General features: G+C 32.9%; 1 protein-coding gene across 2 annotated transcripts in view; it reads right to left on the bottom strand.

The window, feature by feature from the left end:
- Positions 1 to 20,063, bottom strand: part of SEMA3A (semaphorin 3A) — a 468,284-nt gene that overhangs the window by 303,426 nt on the left and 144,795 nt on the right. For both annotated transcript variants that reach the window (XM_086696802.1, XM_086696801.1), the window contains exon 2: positions 14,885 to 14,968. The gene's annotated coding sequence lies outside the window, so the exon portion shown is untranslated. The remainder of the gene's footprint in view (positions 1 to 14,884; positions 14,969 to 20,063) is intronic.

Raw genomic sequence — 20,063 nt, 5'->3', positions numbered from 1 at the left:
CAGCCTGTGGGATATGAAAGGATTTAATTTACAAGGCACCTCCATCTAGCTTCAGAGTCTAGACTAGCAATTGGTCTAGAATAATTCTACAAGACAATGGTCTCTTGATCCAAAATAGACATTAATAAAAATGCTGACAGTATCATTTTGTTGTTAAATGAGTGACATTAGGTTTGTTGTTTTAGTTGGATATTCTTGTACTAAGTCACCAGGCTATAGAGGTAAAGACATACTTCATTCACAAAACATGGAAGCTATAATTTATTTTTTGCTTAAGGCAAAACTTTAAAATAAAATACAAACTTTAAGGCGGGAAATAACTGAAATGAAGCCCATATGTATGCAGTAGAAAAAGTGTCTTTATAGCTTTCAAAAGTTTGATTTCTATACCTATGCTTTCTATTGACTCTGTTTACTTAGGACAAATCATTTTGCCTTTTCTCATTTCTTTCATTCTTATACCTAAATGAATTGTGCAGAATGATCTTTAAAATATCTTCCTGATCTAACTTTGCTCCCTTTGGTAAAACAAAACAACTAGTAAGTAAGTAAATTTTAATTATGTCCTCTGATACGCAATCCAAAGTTGTAAACTATACATATAATTATATAACTATATAACTATAAATACATATAGCTTACATATACATACATATGTGTATATACACACATACATATATATATCGTTTACAACATCTTGGTTGTACTTAACTCTCAGTTATATTCAAGGATTTTCATTATGATTTTGACAATAAGTCAAACAACGCATTGAAGATAATTTTGCAAAAGGTTGTGATATGATAACCATTACCCATGGTTAGATTTGATAACTCAAACTTGTCCATAAATGCACAACTCAAAGTTACTTTGATAGTTAATATTCTCATATCTCATTGGAAGTGGCAAGAAGCCATGAAAACAATTAAACAAAATATGTATTATTTAAATGTAAGCTCAACTAATCAAATGAACAGTAATGATAACTGTGACAAGTACTATAAAATATGAAAGCTTTTTTTGTGAAAGTAATACTGAGCTGAGAGACGAAGGTTTATACAGACTTAGCGAGATGAACAATGAGAGTGAAATTAGGCATTTTGGCAGACCAACTGATATAACCATTTTATGTAGTTTCTTCAAAATGGCCACCTCAACATGTGCACCCTCTTTTTAGATTATGAATTCAAGCAACACACTGATCTCCTAGTTTGGAAATTGGTTAAGATTCATAATTGAGGATGGATATGTTTTGCGTATTATCTAGTAATAAAAAATCTCTGTCCATTTGGTCTCATTGTTTCCTTACCAGCCGAATCTATGGCAGACTAGCAGTCAATATAGTGAGTTATAGTAGCCATTGTTCAGAAAGACTTCCTGATTGCTTAATGGAAATTTGGGGTAGTTTCAAACAACTATAGAACTATAATAGATTTTTCTACTGATGTGAACAAGTACATTCTACGTATCCCTGGAATCCTTAATTATTATATATCCTTTCATTTTATTCATCTTTGAATCTCCACACCTCTCTTGATAGCTTTTTAATCAATATCCAAGGAGAATGTAGCATTGTGAGAAGAACTCTGTAAGATGTTAGGTGAAAAGTTGTTTAGCTATTTTTTTACATACTTACACTAAATCCCCCATCCCCTGCAAATAAATCAAATCATGGCAATACGACAACACACTGACAGCGTTAACATAACTTTAAGTCATATCAGTTTTGATGCACTATTCAATAAGATGGCTCTCTGAATACCATTTGGTACTCTTTCTTGAGATTTTTAAAAAATACATTGGAAAGTACTTCTTAAAATGTAGACTGTTAGGAAATTTTATCTGAATTCATGCTCTTCTTATTAAAAAATAATTCTATGATTTGGCTTCATTTTTTTTAACTTCACCTTTTTAGAAACAAAAGAAAATTGTGTTTAACAAAGAAAGCCCAAACAAACTTGTAACCACATATTTAGAATGATATGGGATAAATTTTTGTAGTGTAGATTACAATATCTTTTTCCAGAAATTCCATTTATAATAAGTAATCTACATGGATCTATGTACCACAGTCTACAAGTGCAGTTAAACTCTGCTTCTTTTTGCTTATTTCTTCACCTTTTGTTATTTTCAGTTCTGGTTAATTGCTATTGGTTATAGTTTCACTGAAGAAGAGTGGAATGAGACGGATTCCACAGCAACTGTCTCAGACCTCAGGCAAATCCCTGATGACTATGGGTAGCACTTCCAGACATAAGTTATTTCAAAGTCCAGTTGTGGCCCAATAGGGATATAATTTTGATGAAACCCAGATGAGCTGCAACTATATTTCAGTCTATACTGCCACTTAAATTATAGTCAATTATCTATGGTAATAGGAGAACAAAAATAACATGAGTAATGAAATCCACATATAATCTCAAAGCATCATTTTAGCCAATAATTTCCAATTCTTCCTTTATAAGACCACTTAGTAAAAATTGTTACCATGTATTTGAATGGATAGATGTGAGTTTTCTTCTCTTCCTATGGTAAAGGTGCCAATAAGTCATAAAATGATCCACAAAATATGGCCACAAAGGAGGGAAGACTGATTAATCACTAGTCTAGAAATCTGTTCCTGAGAAACTCAGGAGATTATTATTATTATTATTATTATTATTATTATTATTTGCTTATCAAACCTCTGAACACACATGACCATCATCCATAATATTTAAGTTAAGTAAATCTGTTTTTAAATATCTGATTATTTGCTAAAAATATAATGTGAATTCCAATTAAATGAGAAAGATTAAATATACAAATTCACCTCTTTCTGTACCTTAACTGCAGTAAAGATAAAACAAACGAATTGTAACAACCAAACAAAAATATATTAAGCCACTAGGACCATAAGAATGATAAAAGACATCAAGGAATTTTGGGGATAAGGAATCCACATAAGCTTATTTAACATGGCAGAGGAGAGTCAGAGAACCTCTCAGGACAAGCAAGCCCACTGATCCTGAGGAAACTGAGAGATCAGCACTGAATAGCATTCCTTACTAGAAAGAAAGTGGGAGGCCAGCTTTCCCCCATCCTGCACCCAAATATCAGCAATCATCAGGCACTTCCTCTCTGTCAACGATTGCAGAAACTACACAGAACTCAAGAAAGTACCCATGTCTTCCATATGTTGTTTGGTGGCCCACTGTGAAAAGACTGATTTGCTTACTGGTCAATACAAAGTGCAGTCTAATGGTCCACAAAACGTCCTCTAATCTTTTCCACTCCGATCTGAGTTCATCAAGTGCTTCCAAAAATGGTTAGACACCTCACACATACACCAAGTTTCAGTCTGAATTATCTGCCTCGTGAAGAAAGCTGGAAGCATGAAGAACAACCACCACCACCATCACTACAACTACAAAACCCTAAAATCACCAATGAAAGGACTTGGAGAAAACAAGGACAATGAAGGATATGAAGAACATGCCAAAGCTATAATGAATATTCTTCACAAATAAGAAAAGAGGTTTATTCTGTTAAAAAACAACAACAACAAGCAAACAGAAAATCAACACGTAAAAGGTGGCTCTGAATGGTACATTAGACCAGATGAATCTAACACATATATTCACAATAATCCAACCCCAAACAGCAGAATACACATTATTTCAAGTACACCTGGAAGATTCTACAAAAGAAATCACATTTTAGGCCACAAAACAAGTCTCAACAAATTCAAAAAGACAAATCATAGCATGGTATCTTTTCTGGCTACAATGGTATAAAACTAGAACTCAATCACAAAAAAAAAAAAAAAAAAATCTGGAGAGAACACAAATACATGGAGGTTAAATAACATGCTACTAAACAGTAAATGGGCTAACCAAAAAATCAAAGAGGAAATAACAAATAGATAGGGACAAATTAAAATGAAAACACAATGTTACAAAATCTTTGGGATGCTGCAAAAGCTCTTCTAAGAGTAAACACTGTAGCAATACAGGCCTACCTCAAGAAGCAAGAACAATTTCAAACAAACAACCTTATACCTAAAGGAGCTAGAAGAAAAGGAATAACAAAGCCCAAAGTCAGCAGAATGAAGGAAATAATGAATCTTAGAGGAGAAATAAGTGAAATAGAGACTAAAAAATAAAACCAAACAAACAATAGAAGAGATCAATGAAATCAGTAGCTGGTTCTTTCAAAAGAATAGCAAAATTTATAAACCATTAGCCAGATGCATGATGAGAGAGAGAGAGAGAGAGAGAGAGAGCGCGCGCTCAAAAAATAAAATCAGAAAATAAAGAGGAGAAATAATCAGACACCACAGAAATACAAAAGATTTTAAGAGAATTTTATGAAAAAACGTATGCCAACAAATTGGAAACCTAGAAGAAATGAATAAATTCCTAGAGACATATAGCCTTCCAAAGTTGAATCAGGAAAGAACAGAAAATTTGAACAGACAGATTAGTAGCAATGAAATGGAATCAGTAATTCTAAAACTCCCAATAAACAAAAATCCAGAACCAGATGGCTTCACAGATGAATTCTACCAAACTTTTGAAGAACAGTTAATACTTACTCTTCTCCAATTATTCCAAAAAACAGAAGAGAGGAGAAAGCTTCAAAATTATATGAAGCCACCATTACCCTGATAGCAAAACCAGATAAAAACATAACAAAAAAGAAGAAGAAGAAGAAGAAGAAGAAGAAGAAGAAGAAGAAGAAGAAGAAAGGAAAGAAAAGAAAAAAAAACTATAGGCCAGTGTCTCTGATGAATAAAATGCAAAAATTCTCAACAAAATATTACCAAACCAAATCCAATAATATGTTAAAACAATCATTCGCCATGAGATCAAGTGGGATTAATCCCGGGGTGCAAGCGTGATTCAACATTTGCAAACCCATCAACGTGATACATCTCATCAACAAGAGAAAGGACAAAAAATAATCACTTTAACAGATGCAGAAAAACATTTGAGAAAATACAAAATCCAATAATGATAAAAACCCTCAACAAAGTAGGTTTAGAGAGAACATACCTTAACATAATAAAGGTTACATATGAAAAACCCACAGCTCAATGGTGAAAACCTGAGCACTTTACCTTTAAGATAAGGAACAAAACAAGGCTATGTACTCTCATCACTTTTATTCAACATAGTACTGGAAGTCCTAGTCATGGCAACCAGGCAAAAACAAAGCAAAACAAAACAAAAACAAAACAAAACACAAGAAAACAAAAAAAAAATGAAATAAAAGGCATCCAAATTGGTGACGAAGTAAAACTTAAAACTATTTGCAGATGACATAATACTATATACAGAAAACCCTAAACACTTTACCAAAAAAACTACAAGAACTGATGAGTGAATTCAGTCAAGTCTCAAGCTAGCAAATTAATTACGAAACCTAGCATATTTCTATACTCTAATAATGAAGTAGCAAGAGGGGAAATTCAGAAAACAATCCCATTTACAGTTACACCAAAAAGAATAAAATGCTTAGGAATAAACTTAACCAAAAGCTAAAAGAGCTGTATTCTAAAAACTATAAAGCACTGATGAAAGAAGTAAAGATGACACAAATAGAAAGATTCTCCATGCTCATGGACTGGGAGAATCAATATTGTTAAAATGTCCACTACCTAAAGCAATCTGCAGATTTAATGTAATCTCTGTCACAATACGTTTTGTGCATTTTTCACAGAACTAGAACAAATAATCCTAAAATTTGTATGGAACCACAAAAGACCCTGAATAACCAAAACAATCTTGAGAAAGAACAAATCTGTAGCTATCACAATCCCAGATTTCAAGGTATACTACAAATCTGTAGTAATCAAAACAGTATGGTACTGGCACAAAAAATAGACACATAGTTCAATAGAAGAGAACAGAGAATCCAGAAATAAAACCATGCTATTATGGTTAATGAATCTACAACAAAGGAGGCAAGAATATACAATGGTGAAAGACAGTCTCTTCAACAAATGATACTGGGGAGAACTGCAGAGCTGCAAGCAAAAGAATGTGACCGGAACCCTTTCTCATACTATACACAAAAATAAACTCAAAATGGATTAAAGACCTAAATGTTAGATTTGAAACCATAAAGTTCCTAGAAGAAAAAAGGAAGTAATCTCTTTGACATCAGCTGCAGGAACATTTTTCTAGGTATGTCTCCTTTGACAAAGGAAACAAAAGCAAAATTTAACCATTGGGACTACGCCAAAACAAAAAAGCTTTTGGACACTGAAGAAAACCATCAATAAAACAAAAAGATAACCTCCTGAATGGGAGAAGATACTTGCAAATGATGCATCCAATAAGGGGTTAAAATCCAAAATTCATAGAGAACTTATACAAGTCAACACTGAAAATCAAATATTTCAATTAAAAAATGGGCAGAGGACATATATAGACATTTTTCCAAAGAAGATGTGCAGGTGGCCAACAGACAGATGAAAAGATGATCAACATCAATCATCACCAAGGGAATGCAAGTCAAAACAACAATGATATATCACTTCATACCTCACAGAATGGCTAAAATAAAAACACAAGAAATAGCAAGCTTTGGTGAAGATGTGGAGAAATCAGAACACTGGTGCACTGCTGGTGGGAATATAAATTGGTACAGCCATTGTGGAAAACAGTATGGAGTCTCCTCAAAAAATTCAAAGCAAAATTGCTACATGAACCAGTGAACCAGCACTTCCATGACTGGGTTTTTACCAAAGAAAATGAAAATTGCATTAGTTGTGATAGTCAAGATATTAAAGCAACCCAAGTAACCATCCATAGGTGAATGGGTAAGGAAGATACGGTACATATATATGGAAAGCAATTACTCAGCCATGAAAAGGAATGGGATCTTGCCATTTGCAACAACATGGATGGATCTGGAGGGTAGAATGCTAAATGTTTAAAAATAAATCAGTCAGAGAAAGACAACTAACATGCAATTTCATTCATATATGAAATTTAAGAAACAAATAAGGAAAAAAAAGAGAGAAACAAAAAAACAGACTCTGAAATATAGAGTACAAACTGGTGGTTGCCAGAAGGGAGGTGTGTCAGGGGAAAGGTAAAACAGAGGAAGGAGAGCACACTTATTGTGATGAGCCCTGAGTAATATATAGAATTTTTGAGTCATTTTATTGTACATCTGAAACTGATATAACACTGTATGCTAATTAAACTTTAATCAAAAACAAACAAACAAGACTAAAGGGAAATGCAACTGAGAGCCAGAAAGGGCTCTTAGCAATTGCAATTATCATAACTGAAAGAAGTACTGAAATAGAAGGTTGAAAAACAAAATCAAGAAAAATTTCCACAAAAGAAAACAGCAAAAACATGACATGGAAGACTAGAAGTAAAAGAAAATTAATGGACCAATTAAAGCAGCCAAATACCAGATTTTTAGGACTAAAGTAATAGGAAGACAGAAAACTCAGGGAAGAAACATATATATATATATATATCTCACAGATACATGTAACTATATAAATCTTGACATAAATTTCATATGTATAGATATATCTTCATCTATCTAAATTTAGATCAAACATGTAGATATATCTTTATCTTTATCTATATCAAGAATATTTCCCGTAAGTGAAAGGGCAAAAGTCTTCAGATTAAAAGGGTCTGTTTAGTGTCTATTGCAATGATGGCAAAATAAAACAAGTCATAAAAGGCATAACATAACACTATTTCAGAGTATCAGGGATAAAAGTAGGATCCTAAAAGCTTTTCTTTTCTTGGTGGGATCGGGGCAGGGGATACATATTACAAAGGAACAGAAATCAGAATGCATTAAGCGCTCAACTGCAGCTTTAACAGATGACTTGAGAATGAACAGATACAAACATTAAGCATAAAATTGCTGCAGTGACTATTTTGATATCAGCTAAAATAGACATTAAGGCAATAGCACTATCAAAGATAAAAAGAAATGGTACCTAATGGTAAGAAGTCCAATTCATTATGAAAACATACTAAGCATAAATGTCTATGCACCTACCAAAAAACCACAAAGTCCAAGAACCAATCCGTGACAGCATTAAAGAAGAACATTAAAATTATATAACCATAACAACTAGACAAAAATAAATCAGTAAACACATAATGGATCTAAAGAACACAGTGAAGCACATATGGTGGACCTTAAAATAACACTCATGAGATTTTAAATGATTGATATCAGAGAATGTTCTCTGAACAAAGTAGGATAAAATTAAAAATCAATAATAATAAGATAGCTAAAGAAACATATACTGATTTACAGAGTCAACAAAATTCCAATACAACTTTAGGAGGCTTTTTGTATGTGTGAGGGGGAGGGCAGAGGAATTATATAGTAGAGAAAACAATCTAGCAATACCAAATAAATTTTAAAATACAGCTGAATTGATCATCTTATACAAGTCATTGATTTTAAGACTTAGTGTAAATCTACAAAAATCAAGGCAATGTGTTATTGGCAAATGTAGTCATAGTCCAATGGAGACAATTAGCCCAGAGTAGTCCATTGATCTCTGAAAAAGCTTCTAACATAAGACAATGAAAAAAATGACTTTTCAACAAATAATGCTAGAACAATTAGACAACGGCATAGAAAAAAAAGGTTTAATCTCGACATATCTTATACTATGTATAAAAAGTGATCATAGTCAAAGTAGATCATAGTCCTTCAAAAACTAAAATAATAAAACTCTTAGAAGAAAATATTGGAGGAGTGCCTAGGTGGCTCAGTTGGTTAATCATCTAACTCAATTTTGGCTCAGGTCATGATCTCATGGTTTCATGAGTTTGAGCCCCACGTTGGGCTCTGCACTGACAATGCAGAGACTGCTTGGGATTCTCTCCTGCTCTCTCTCTCTCTGCCCTTCCCCTGCTCACATTCCCTCTCTCCTTCTCTTTTTTAAAATAAATAAATAAACATTAAAAAAGAAAATATTGGAAAAATATTGGAGAAAAACCTTACATTGGGGTAAGCAAAGGTTTCTTAGTATCCAATAGTACAAATGATTTAAAAAAAAAGATATAGCACTTCATCAATATTAACATGTTTGCTATTCAAAAGAAACTTAAGTGTATGAAAATGAAAGCCATTTTGGGGTGCCTGGGTGGCTCAGTCGGTTGAGTGTCCGACTTCGGCTCAGGTCATGATCTCATGGTTCGTGAGTTCGAGCCCTGAGTCCAGCTCTGTGCTGACAGCTCAGAGCCTGGAGCCTGCTTCGGATTCTGTGTCTCGCTCTCTCTCTGTCCCTCCCCTGCTCATGCTCTGTCTCTCTCTGTCTCAAAAATAAATAAAACATTAAAAAAATTAAAAAAAATGAAAGCCATTGAATGGGAGAAAATATTCATGAAACATATATATCTACCAAAGGATTTGTATCCAGAATATATAAAGTGCTCTTACAACTGAAAAAAAATAGTAAGAGAATAAGCCAGTTAAAAAAATAGAGCAAAATAGTTCAATGCATAATTCAGAGAAGAAGATATATAGATGGCAAAAACGGAAATTAAAAGATTCTCAATATCATTGGTCAACAGGGAAATGCAAATTAAATCCCACTGAAATACCATCCCATATACATTAAAATGGCTAAAATTAAGAATGACTGACAATAAGAAATTTTGCAAGAATGCAGAGCAGGGATCAGCAAACTTGTTGTTTAAAGGGACAGAAAGTAAATATTTTAAGCTTTGAGGGCCATATGGTTTCTGTTCAAATTACTTAATTCTGCTTTTGTAGCATAAAAGCATCTCATTTGTAACAAATGAGTGCGGCTGTGTTCCAATACAACTTTATTTACAAATAAAGCTGATTTGGCTCAAGAACTATGGTTTGAAGACCTTTGATGCTGAGCAACAGGAAATTTCATGTAATACTCAGGTGAATGCCAAATGGTAAAAACACTTGAAAAACTGTTTATCATTTCTTAAAAAGTTAAGTATACACTTACCAAAGACCCTGATATTCCAATTCTACATGTGTATCCAAGAGAAATGAAAACACATGTTGACACAATGACTTATACAAATGCTCAGAGAAAATTAAGTCACAATAGTCACAAGAAACAACTAACTACCCATCAACAAGTGAATGAATAAGCAAACGTAGTATACCCTCAATGGAATACTATTCAACAATAAAAAGAATTACTGATACGAACAAACATATAAATGTCTAAGTCATTATATAAAGTGAAAAAAATACACAAAAATACATACTTATATGATTCCATTTATCTAAAATGCAAACTAATGCATGCTATGAAAAAAATAAAGGTGGTAAAGAATCTTTTCAGGGTGATAGAAATATTCTGTATCTTTCTTCTGGTGGTGGTTTCATGGGTATACACCACTGTCAAAACTCACAGAATTGAGCCTTTAAAAAAGATGAGGTTTATAATCCCTAAATTATCCATCAATAAAGTTAGTAAGGAAAAATAAATATATAGAGAATTTTTACCCAAAGAAACAACACATCGTACAGAGTTTAATAAAGACAAGAGTCCTGCACAGTGTTTTTGCATTTCATACATATATCAACATACATGTAGCCAGCCATAAAATGTAATTCCCTAAATAGGTTTGTTCCCTGAGGTAGAACACTATATATGCTTTTCTGTTATTACCCAATCTTTCTTGCTCAATTATTTTTACGCACTGACAAGCTTTTCTTTGTGGAAGAAGAGGATGTCACCTCTTTATTTTGTCTGTATGAGTATAAATTTCAGTTGAAGATAATGCTGATAAATAATGGAAACTGTCAACAGATAATCCTAAAATGAGTAAGAAAGAATGTCCAGCAAAAAGAATATCTTGCTCCCAAGATATTATGATATAAAAGAAAGAACTCTAAAATTAGAGTTTGGAGCTTGGGTTCCTGGTGTCTGTAAATTGTATTAGGTTTATCTTGGCCTTAGTTTCCTTATGTAAACAATGAAATGTTCTCTTAAATCCCTTCTGGCTCAGAAATTCTGTGGGCCTAAAACCATTTAGCATAAATTATCAAAGATGAAGAAGGAGAAGGAGAAGGAGAAGGAGAAGGAGAAGAAGGAAGAGAAGGAGGCGGAGAAAGAGGGGGGAGGGAGGAAGAACAGTATGATGAAGGAATTATTAGCCAGAAAAATAAATAAATGATTCAGTCTGAATCTGAGATAAAATTTGTACAAACATACAGACAATGAAATTTTTCAAAGAGGTAAGTAACATTTCCCCGCTACCCATGGCCATGCTAATTCCACTCTCACTAGATGCAGAGGAGGCTAAGCATGTGCTGGATTTTCTCAGGAGTATAGCCACACACACCTCAAAGCACTCCTTCTGACCCTGTGCACACTAACATCTGAGCCAAAGTGAGGAAGTGAGGGCTTGCTATGTATACAGATCACGATGGTTTCTTGTTATTAGAATTGAATGGGAGATCAGTTCTAGCATGATTCTTATATACTGAACAACCTAATTTTTTCTCTTTGTTTTAAAAATGGCTAGGGAGTGGCACCTGGGTGGCTCAGTCAGTGACTCTTGCTATCAGCTTAGCTCATGATCCCAGGGTCCTGGGATTGAACCTCACATGTGGCTTTACAATGAGTGTGGAGCTTGCTCAAGACTCTCTCTCTCTCTCTCTCTCTCTCTCTCTCTCTGCTCCTCTCCCCAACTTGTGCACTCTCTTTCTTTCTCTCTCTAAAAAATAAAAGAATAAATGGCTAGGGAATTCTATGATAAGGAAAATATATTCTAATGCCTTAGAGACTCTTAGTGGTTAAAACAGAATGAAACATGAGTATGTTGTAAGCTAAGAGACACTACTTAGAAATCAAAATTAAACAAGTTTAAATAATAGATGGATATATAAGTCAAAATTGCCTTTCATTTGAAAAAAATGTCTATCTCTTAAATAGTGACATTTTTAGACAACTCAAATGTTTTAAAGGGCTTCAGCTTAATTCAATTCAGCAGCAACATGCCTATATAAAAGGGTTCTTTTCTTTCTTTCAGTCACTCACTAAATAAATATTACCTATCCCTTAAACTGCTGGGAAGGGGCAGGCACACTAAGAAAAAATATTTTTAATCCTTAAAAGCTCATAATCTAGAATATAAAAATAAGACTTAAACAACAAAGCAGAACACTTTTGAAAAATAAAATAAAAATAGTTTGAAAAGTATTCAAAGGGAAAACTATACTGTACATATCAACATATAATTAAAAACTATAAAATATTGCAAAATATATGAAAACTATAAGCAAGTAAAATTAGATATTGCTAGTCCCAATATATAAATGAGACAATTAAATAAGGCAAAGCAATTTTCTCAAGGTCACAAAGTGATTCAGCTTGGAAATCCAGAACTACATGAGTCTGAGTATAATTTCATTCTATTGTCTGCGACACCTCCTTAAAAACATATCAAAGTTAGTCAATAGTCATAAAGAATGAATCTCAAGTAGAATAATAAATTACATATAATACTCTTGACATTTTTATCATTTTTTACTTCCTTTTCATCCACACATTTTCAATTTTCCTTTTTAGTTAATGTGGAATTTTATCTCATTTTCCCTTGTCCAAATTAGTACATCCTTTTCTTAACTACAGTTTCCTGTAATTGCCTCCTATTTTTTTTAAATACTTGAAATCTTTGTTATGAGCTTTACATTAAATATTTCATAATACATCTGACACGCCAATAATTCTCATTAAGTGTACTTCTGTTAAATAAAGGGAGAAGGGTGCCTGAGTGGCTCAGTGGACTGAGCATCACACTCCTAATTTACACTCAGGTCATGATCCCAGGGTCCTGAAATCGAGCCCCATGTGGCACTCCGTGCTGAGCATGGAGCCTTCTTAGCGTACTCTCTCCCTCTGCACCTCTCCCCTGCTTGCACTCTCTTTAAATAATAATAATAATAAAATTAAAATTAAATTTAAAAAGGGAGAAACTAAGGGATAGAATGACCTTGTCACTGAAATGGACATCAATTAAAAAAAAAAAAAGGAAAAGGTATCAAGTCTTCCAATTTGGGATGGCCTGATCACATTTTTCAACAAACTAATAGTTAACAGCCACTGTTTACATTTGTATTACTCAAAGCCTAGAATTTTAGGTTCAATTCTTCAAATATTTCCCTTACCTGCAGTATCTGGAAGTAAATTTCATCAGATTTCAGCCCAATTTGCTACTTTGACTTTAATAAATACTCATTAGTTGAGTATTAGTACAATTAGTACATCATTGATTGTATTCAGTCATTTAAGACTCATCCATGTAGATTGTTCACGTGTTTATAAATTAATTTCAAAAAACTGGCTTGATCTTCAAGTATACATTAAAAGGCAATAACAACAATCATATTGATGCTGTGTCTATGTATGACTTTGGCCTTCATAAATTTGGAACAGATTTTAATTAGTATCCAAGAAATTTATTTTCTGAACTTTCCCTCCTTTATTGGTGCCCTATAAGGCAATTGTAATTGGCAAAGTAGAAGGTTCTTATTTACTGAAAAATAATGTTTGATGTTTGTGCACAGGATGCACTAATAAAAAATAGCACCCAGGAAATTACTGTGGAAGGCTAAAAATTAATCTAGCCCAATAATGGATATTTATATATACGTATAGATATGCTTATATGTATGTATATATGTATATATATGTGTAGAGAATTGGGAATACAAAAGTCATATTTTGGAATCTTTAATGACCTACCAGAACTAAAGATATATGATGTGTCATTTGTAAAACATTAAAAATCCATATGGACTTGATACTAACTTTATCAGCTTCAATGTACATCTCAAATCACCAAATTTTTATCTTATGTAATTAAAGGTTTGCATATGCAAGTGTGCTTCCATATAGCAATTATAATTTCCTTAAAATTCTTAAAAATCTTACTTTTCTTGATACTAATGACAAAGCAAGGAAAAAAGCATTTTTGTACATTAAGTAGAAATGATCATCTAATTAAATCCCAAGGGACCAAATAAAATTGTGAGCTCCTTAGTTTTACTGAAATAAAAATAAAATTAATAAATGAATGTTATTATGCTCAAAAACCTATAAAGGAATTAATATATAGATTCTGGGTTTTTTTATTACCATTCCTATACAGTAGTCACAGATCTTAAAGTATATGTTTTAATTCCTTTATTATTACTTGTAATGGCAATTCCTGCCAGTAGCAATATATAAAACACAATGGGATGGTTAACCTCATGCTGCTAAATTTTCCTTGTACTTACAATGAAATGAAGCTTGAGGAACATTTATAGTTAGAGGGTTAAAAAAAAAAGTAATATGTATACATTCATATTTCTAAGTGTATTTTATTTTAAGGGTAATATTTCAGTCTCACATCTTAGGTCAAAATTAAGATAGTGTAACACATTAAAAACTGACTCCTCCCTCTGTGCTTGGCATTCAAGCCTTTGAATGGATTCTAGTTGATAGTAACCATATGTGGTCCAGGAAATATAGAAGGGCTAGGCTAGCCAAAGGATCTTTCTGGATGGCAATCTGCCCACATGTCAACTATCTCTGTTCTGTGGCTCTTGTGGAACATGGCAAATGCAGTCTAATTCCTGCATTATAAAGATAAAAAAAATAGTAGCGACCCATATCTTGACATTTTGAAGCAGTAATGTGGCTTCCCTACAAACCTTTTTAGTTTTTGAAATGTTAGAGCAATCTCATGTATTCAAATCATTCCACAGAATAAAAAATTACTTAAGTAAAAACAGAAAGTACCCTTATTTTTTAAAAAATTATCCTCTAAATTATATGTCAAAGAAATGTACTACTATACCTATATTTTCACTAGAACTTATTAGCATGCAATTATGTGCATATTTTAAAATCTCTTACCTCCTTCTGGAAAAATTCTTAAGTCCTGAGGTACATCTGCTCAGTCCAATTGATTATTTTAAGTACCTGGACACTTCAAGTACCCTATAAAAATAAACAAATTCATTCTTAGAATTTCAATATAATTCAAATATTTCATAATCAATCAATAGGTGTTCCACTAAATTAAAAGTCAGTATCTTCAAAGATAGTCAGTCTTCAAACAACCTCCATACGTTGCATAGGAAAATATAATGTAGGAAGGAAAAAGGTATGATGGGAGGCAGACATTGAATTTGACAAACATTTCACTCAGGCTCCTCCAACCAAATTACAATTTGTAAATACTAATTGGATTTGAGGTACTTTGAAATTATTCATTATTTAGTCTCTGACTCTGATAAAGAACAACTGATATATTTTGAGAATTCGTTGAAATTCTAACACGCTGTATTGATTTATCCATAATGTTATGATGTCATTAACATTGTTCACTACTGACGATGAAAGGCTTACAGTGACAACCCAGCTAAGCAGTAATTTCATGGCGCTGCTAGCAAGTAACTGGATTTTACTTTAACAAAAGCTTTTTTCCCCCTGAATAAAGAAAACATACCATACATGAAAAGTAAATAGAAATATTAAATAACTGAATATTTTAAAATCTGAAATAAAAACATGCTTTGAATAATTTTATGTTACTAAAACAAATTCTTTGTCAGTATTCATACACTATTTAACATTTGAATAAATTATGAAAATAATTTAGAAAACAAAATAAAGACAATTCATAAATGGGCCAGAGACTTTAAAATATCCCAATGGAGAAAATATACAATTTGGTGAAAACAAGACAAAATATGTAGTAGAGATTCATTGGCGAAGTACTAATGTTATTAAACAATTTTAATCTTATTTAAGTCAACAGAAACTACAGTAATATAGACTCTGAAGTAGCATTTCTCTCATTATGTCCAATCCTGTTTTTTTACTGTGCCTTTTTTGAGAAATATAGAATATTTCTAGATTGCTATATTTATGAGAAACATAGACTACATTATCCTATATGTATTCATACATGTTTTTATTGGATCCCTTACTACCTGATAGAATTAGAGAAAACTTCTAGAGTTGATTTAAGCAAAGAATTTATGCTAGGTATCAAGTAAATAAACAGATAATCTATTACCCCAAGTGTATATGCAAAAACTGAAACTCAAGTGTCAATACCATGTTCCACATTCCTTGGATACATGTATCACATGATAGTGAAAGTATTTCAAGACAGTGATAGAGTGGAAAACAAGATCTTTGGGGGAGAGAAGTCAAGTAACTGAGAGACTAGTGTTTTTGAAGTCTACAAGCGTATTGAAATTGCCATACGGTAAGACAAGAAAGGCGTTGGAAAGAGAGACAGTAAATTAAAGCTAAAATCTTAACAGAAGAGAGGAAGTGATCAGAGATTGGTAAAAGACTTCTTAAAGAGGAGTAGCAGCTAGTATCTGCTAATGTCATGACATCACAGGCAGTTTTAGGGAGGAGGGAAGAGACAGTTTTGGAAGTGACACTGAAGAGCAAGAGAACATTACTTCACCTCCAATCTCAGTGATTTAAGTGGCGTGGTAGGGAAATAGCCATCTCTTGGAGGCTGGCACGGGAAGCAGGGTCATCAAAGAAGAACCAGGTTTCATTTAGAAAGAAGATAAGGGGAAATTACATAAAAGTAGTGAAGATAAAGGGGCTTGTTGGTGAGTTCCAGAGAGCATGGTGAAAGGGTATCAGGAGACAGAGAGGAATCGTGATGAAGATTAGTGACTTGAGAACCAGGAATGCCTGGCAAGTTCTGGGTTCCTTTTAGCCACGGACATAAAATGAGAGAGCAGGCATGAGAAATCAAATCCTGATTTTTCCCGAGAGAGCATAGAGATGAGGCTGCGAGTGTCAAAAGGGGCAGGGGGATGATTGTGAGGTCTTGTCAGGAGTGTTCTGGGCTTCAGGGTAACTATTTGACACTTGAGGAGAGTGCTCTCTGACCCAGCTAAGGATGTGTGAATTCTTCTTGACTTCTGATAGACATCTTTAGACCAGCACAGGGACTTTGTCCCTTGACTCGCAACAGTGATGGCCTGTAGAGGAGGAACATACACCACGTGTGGGCTTCCTTTTGACTTACATAGGAGGCATCCTATGGCTAGTCTAGATGTTAACTTACTCTAAACATATTGACAATCTCTCATGCCCTTCTGGTGATGGCCTCATTTCTATCATGGTTGAATCTCCTGTATATGAAGACCTAAAGGCCTGCGGAGGGACGAGCAGAATACTTCAGCATTCTGATCTCCTTCTGACTTCTGCTGTTGGAAGCCTAAAGAAAGAGAAGTTTTATTCCAAATATAAGGGCTTCCATTTTTTTACATTTGAATTTTCTTTAACTTGATGTTATGAATGTTCTATTTCATGAACAGCTTCATAGACTTTAACTGATCTAATTGTTCATAACCCACATAGATATGTAAGATTAATTCATTAAATGTTTTATTATTTACTAGGTGCCAGGCACAATTTTCGGCAGCATTAACTACTAACTGATGTGCCTGGCCTTGAGACACTTAAATTTTATACAATCCATAAATCATATAATATACAAATTCATTACATAATGTAAGGCAATGGTAGGTGCTATAAAATAAGAGGATTGAAGGTGGCTGAGTATTAATTCACTTGGGAAAGTCAGGGAAGTCCTCTCTGAGTTGGTGACATTCTACCTGAAGTCTGAAGGAAGAAAGTATGTGGATATCTCAGGAAAGCATATTCGAGACCAAAGGAACAATAGATACAAAGGCTTAGGCAAGCAATACTGCACATAGATGGTTCCAGAAATAGCAATAAAGTCAGTGAGTAATAAGTGAGGAAGAAATGATAAGAGGAAGGTGGGGAAGCAAAATATAATATGGTTATAACTTTAAATAAATTTGAACTGATAAGAAAATATACTACAAACATTGATAAAATGTAGGCCATGAATATAGTTCTCTAGTTAACAATAAAACTGATCTAAACAAAATACTGCAAAAAAAAAAAAATGCTGTGGATAATTGAATTAAAAAAGCTTACTTACACAATGGAAGTTTTACTACTTCATTTATCTCTAAAGAAAATTGATCAAATGGAACCATCAAGTTGGAAAAACAAATTAACACTTGGAATATTGGTTAATTCAATAATTATAACTATGATTAAAATATACTTGTTGGACAGAATGAGAATATGCACCTTCTTTGATAATGTAGAGAACATTCTGGCACAGATGAGTTTTTCCATCTATCGTTGGGAATACTATATGAGCCAAGTAGCCACCTGCAGATACAAAATGTCTGATCCAACCTGACAGTTCTTTTCTCCAATTTACACCACATAATTTTCAACAGAAAAATCTGTCAAAAGAGGTTCCATTAGTGTCAGGTAAAAATTCCTAACTGGCATACTTTTAACTTGTTCTAAAATGAAAGTAACAAGTGAATCTTAAATGGGAAACTCCTATTGCAAATAAAATGTAAGTCTTTATCTTATCTATTTAATTTCTTTGATCCTGGTGTTCTCCTGGAAACTCTAAAGGAGTTGTGACTTTGACAAATGTGATGTCTGCCAGTTCCTACAGGGATATACTAAGAACAAATGCAACATTCTACTTTCTGCTCTACTTGTTTTCATTAAACAATGATTTACTAGGAGTTAGCTGAATTGAAACTTACATTGTTCATTTTCTTTATAAATAACATTGCAAATTTATTGGAAAGACTTAAATTGTCATTAATATTTCTAGAAAAGTTCATTCCAAATTTAATCTCATTCTCTTTTCTTGATCTTTCTCCGTCCTCCTCCTTTCCTCCCTTGATCTCTCCTCTTTGTCTCTCATGAGAAGATGGGTCTATGAGTTCCTTTGGGAGAAAGATTATGAATAAATGAAAAACTAATCAACTGAGGTTTAATTTCATTTACAATTCCAATTGATTTTGATTAGAATTAGTAGTTGTATTATATTTCAAACGTGAAGATATGTGTTGTCCTGCATATTTAAATTGTACTAAAGTATCTAAATTTAAGTAACTCCAAACATTCTTATGTTTTATTATACAATTTTTTTATTTGTGCATTTAAAAATACTTGTTAACTATATCCAGTATGTCCAGGCAATGTTTTAGGTGCAAAATTAATTAGGTGTACAACTAAAATATAACCTTTGGGGAGTCGGGACTTGCTTTTTATTTGCCCCATATCACTAGTGCATAGAACGATGCAGTGTAGAGTATCATTTAAATATATGTAATGAATACGAAGATATATATTTGAATGGCTGTATATATTTGAGTTAATGAATGAATATATTCTCATTTCCTTTCTTTTATGTTACTGAGAATCAGACAACTAAATTATTGATTGCAGTTCAATGTGATGAATATAATGATGGTGATAAGTACTGAATGCTTAGGATTGACAGAGGTAAGAATCCAAATCAGTCTATAGGGGTGTTTCAGGCTCCAAGTCTGGAAACAGAGGATTAAAGATGTATAGTCAAGATTGCAAGTAAATACATCTGGGGCTGATATCTCATTAAGCACTAGAGAAAATTGCTCAGGGATAAAATATACACTTTTCAAGGTCCTGGAAAAATATTTAAATTGTAAAAAATTAAATGGCTTCTAGAATATAAAAAAAAAGATGCAAATCAGATATTAAGAGATATTTAACTAAATGCCTGTTGAATGTAACCTCTCAACCTTATTATGCTAAGTTGAAATTTCTTATAATTAAGATTATCTTACCCTGCACTTATCCCTCAAGATGCATAATAATTATTGAAGAAAAAAGCCAGAAGATAATAATGAAAGGGAAAATTTATAAAATCCTTTCAAATTTTTAACATAAACAAACAAAAGTGTTTACTGTGGGACAAAGGTAGATTTAATATATTTGAAACACTATGGAGTAAGCCCTCTGAAACAAAGAAATGATACCTAGGGTATCAAAAGACCTAAAATAGGTGAGTGTCATCCAGTCTTAGACTGGTTCTGACATAGGCTGAAAATAAATATAAATTAATTAAAATATTGCATCATATGTATCCTTTAAGTAATTTCTAAACCCTAAATTGTCACTATTGCTCCAAATTCATAATAGATACATAAAACTAAAAACATCA

The sequence above is a fragment of the Puma concolor genome, chromosome A2, assembly GCF_028749965.1.
Source record: "Puma concolor isolate L17-30 chromosome A2, mPumCon1.1.hap2, whole genome shotgun sequence".
In the NCBI taxonomy this organism is placed as follows: Eukaryota; Metazoa; Chordata; class Mammalia; order Carnivora; family Felidae; genus Puma; species Puma concolor.
This window is presented reverse-complemented; position numbering and strand designations above follow the sequence as displayed.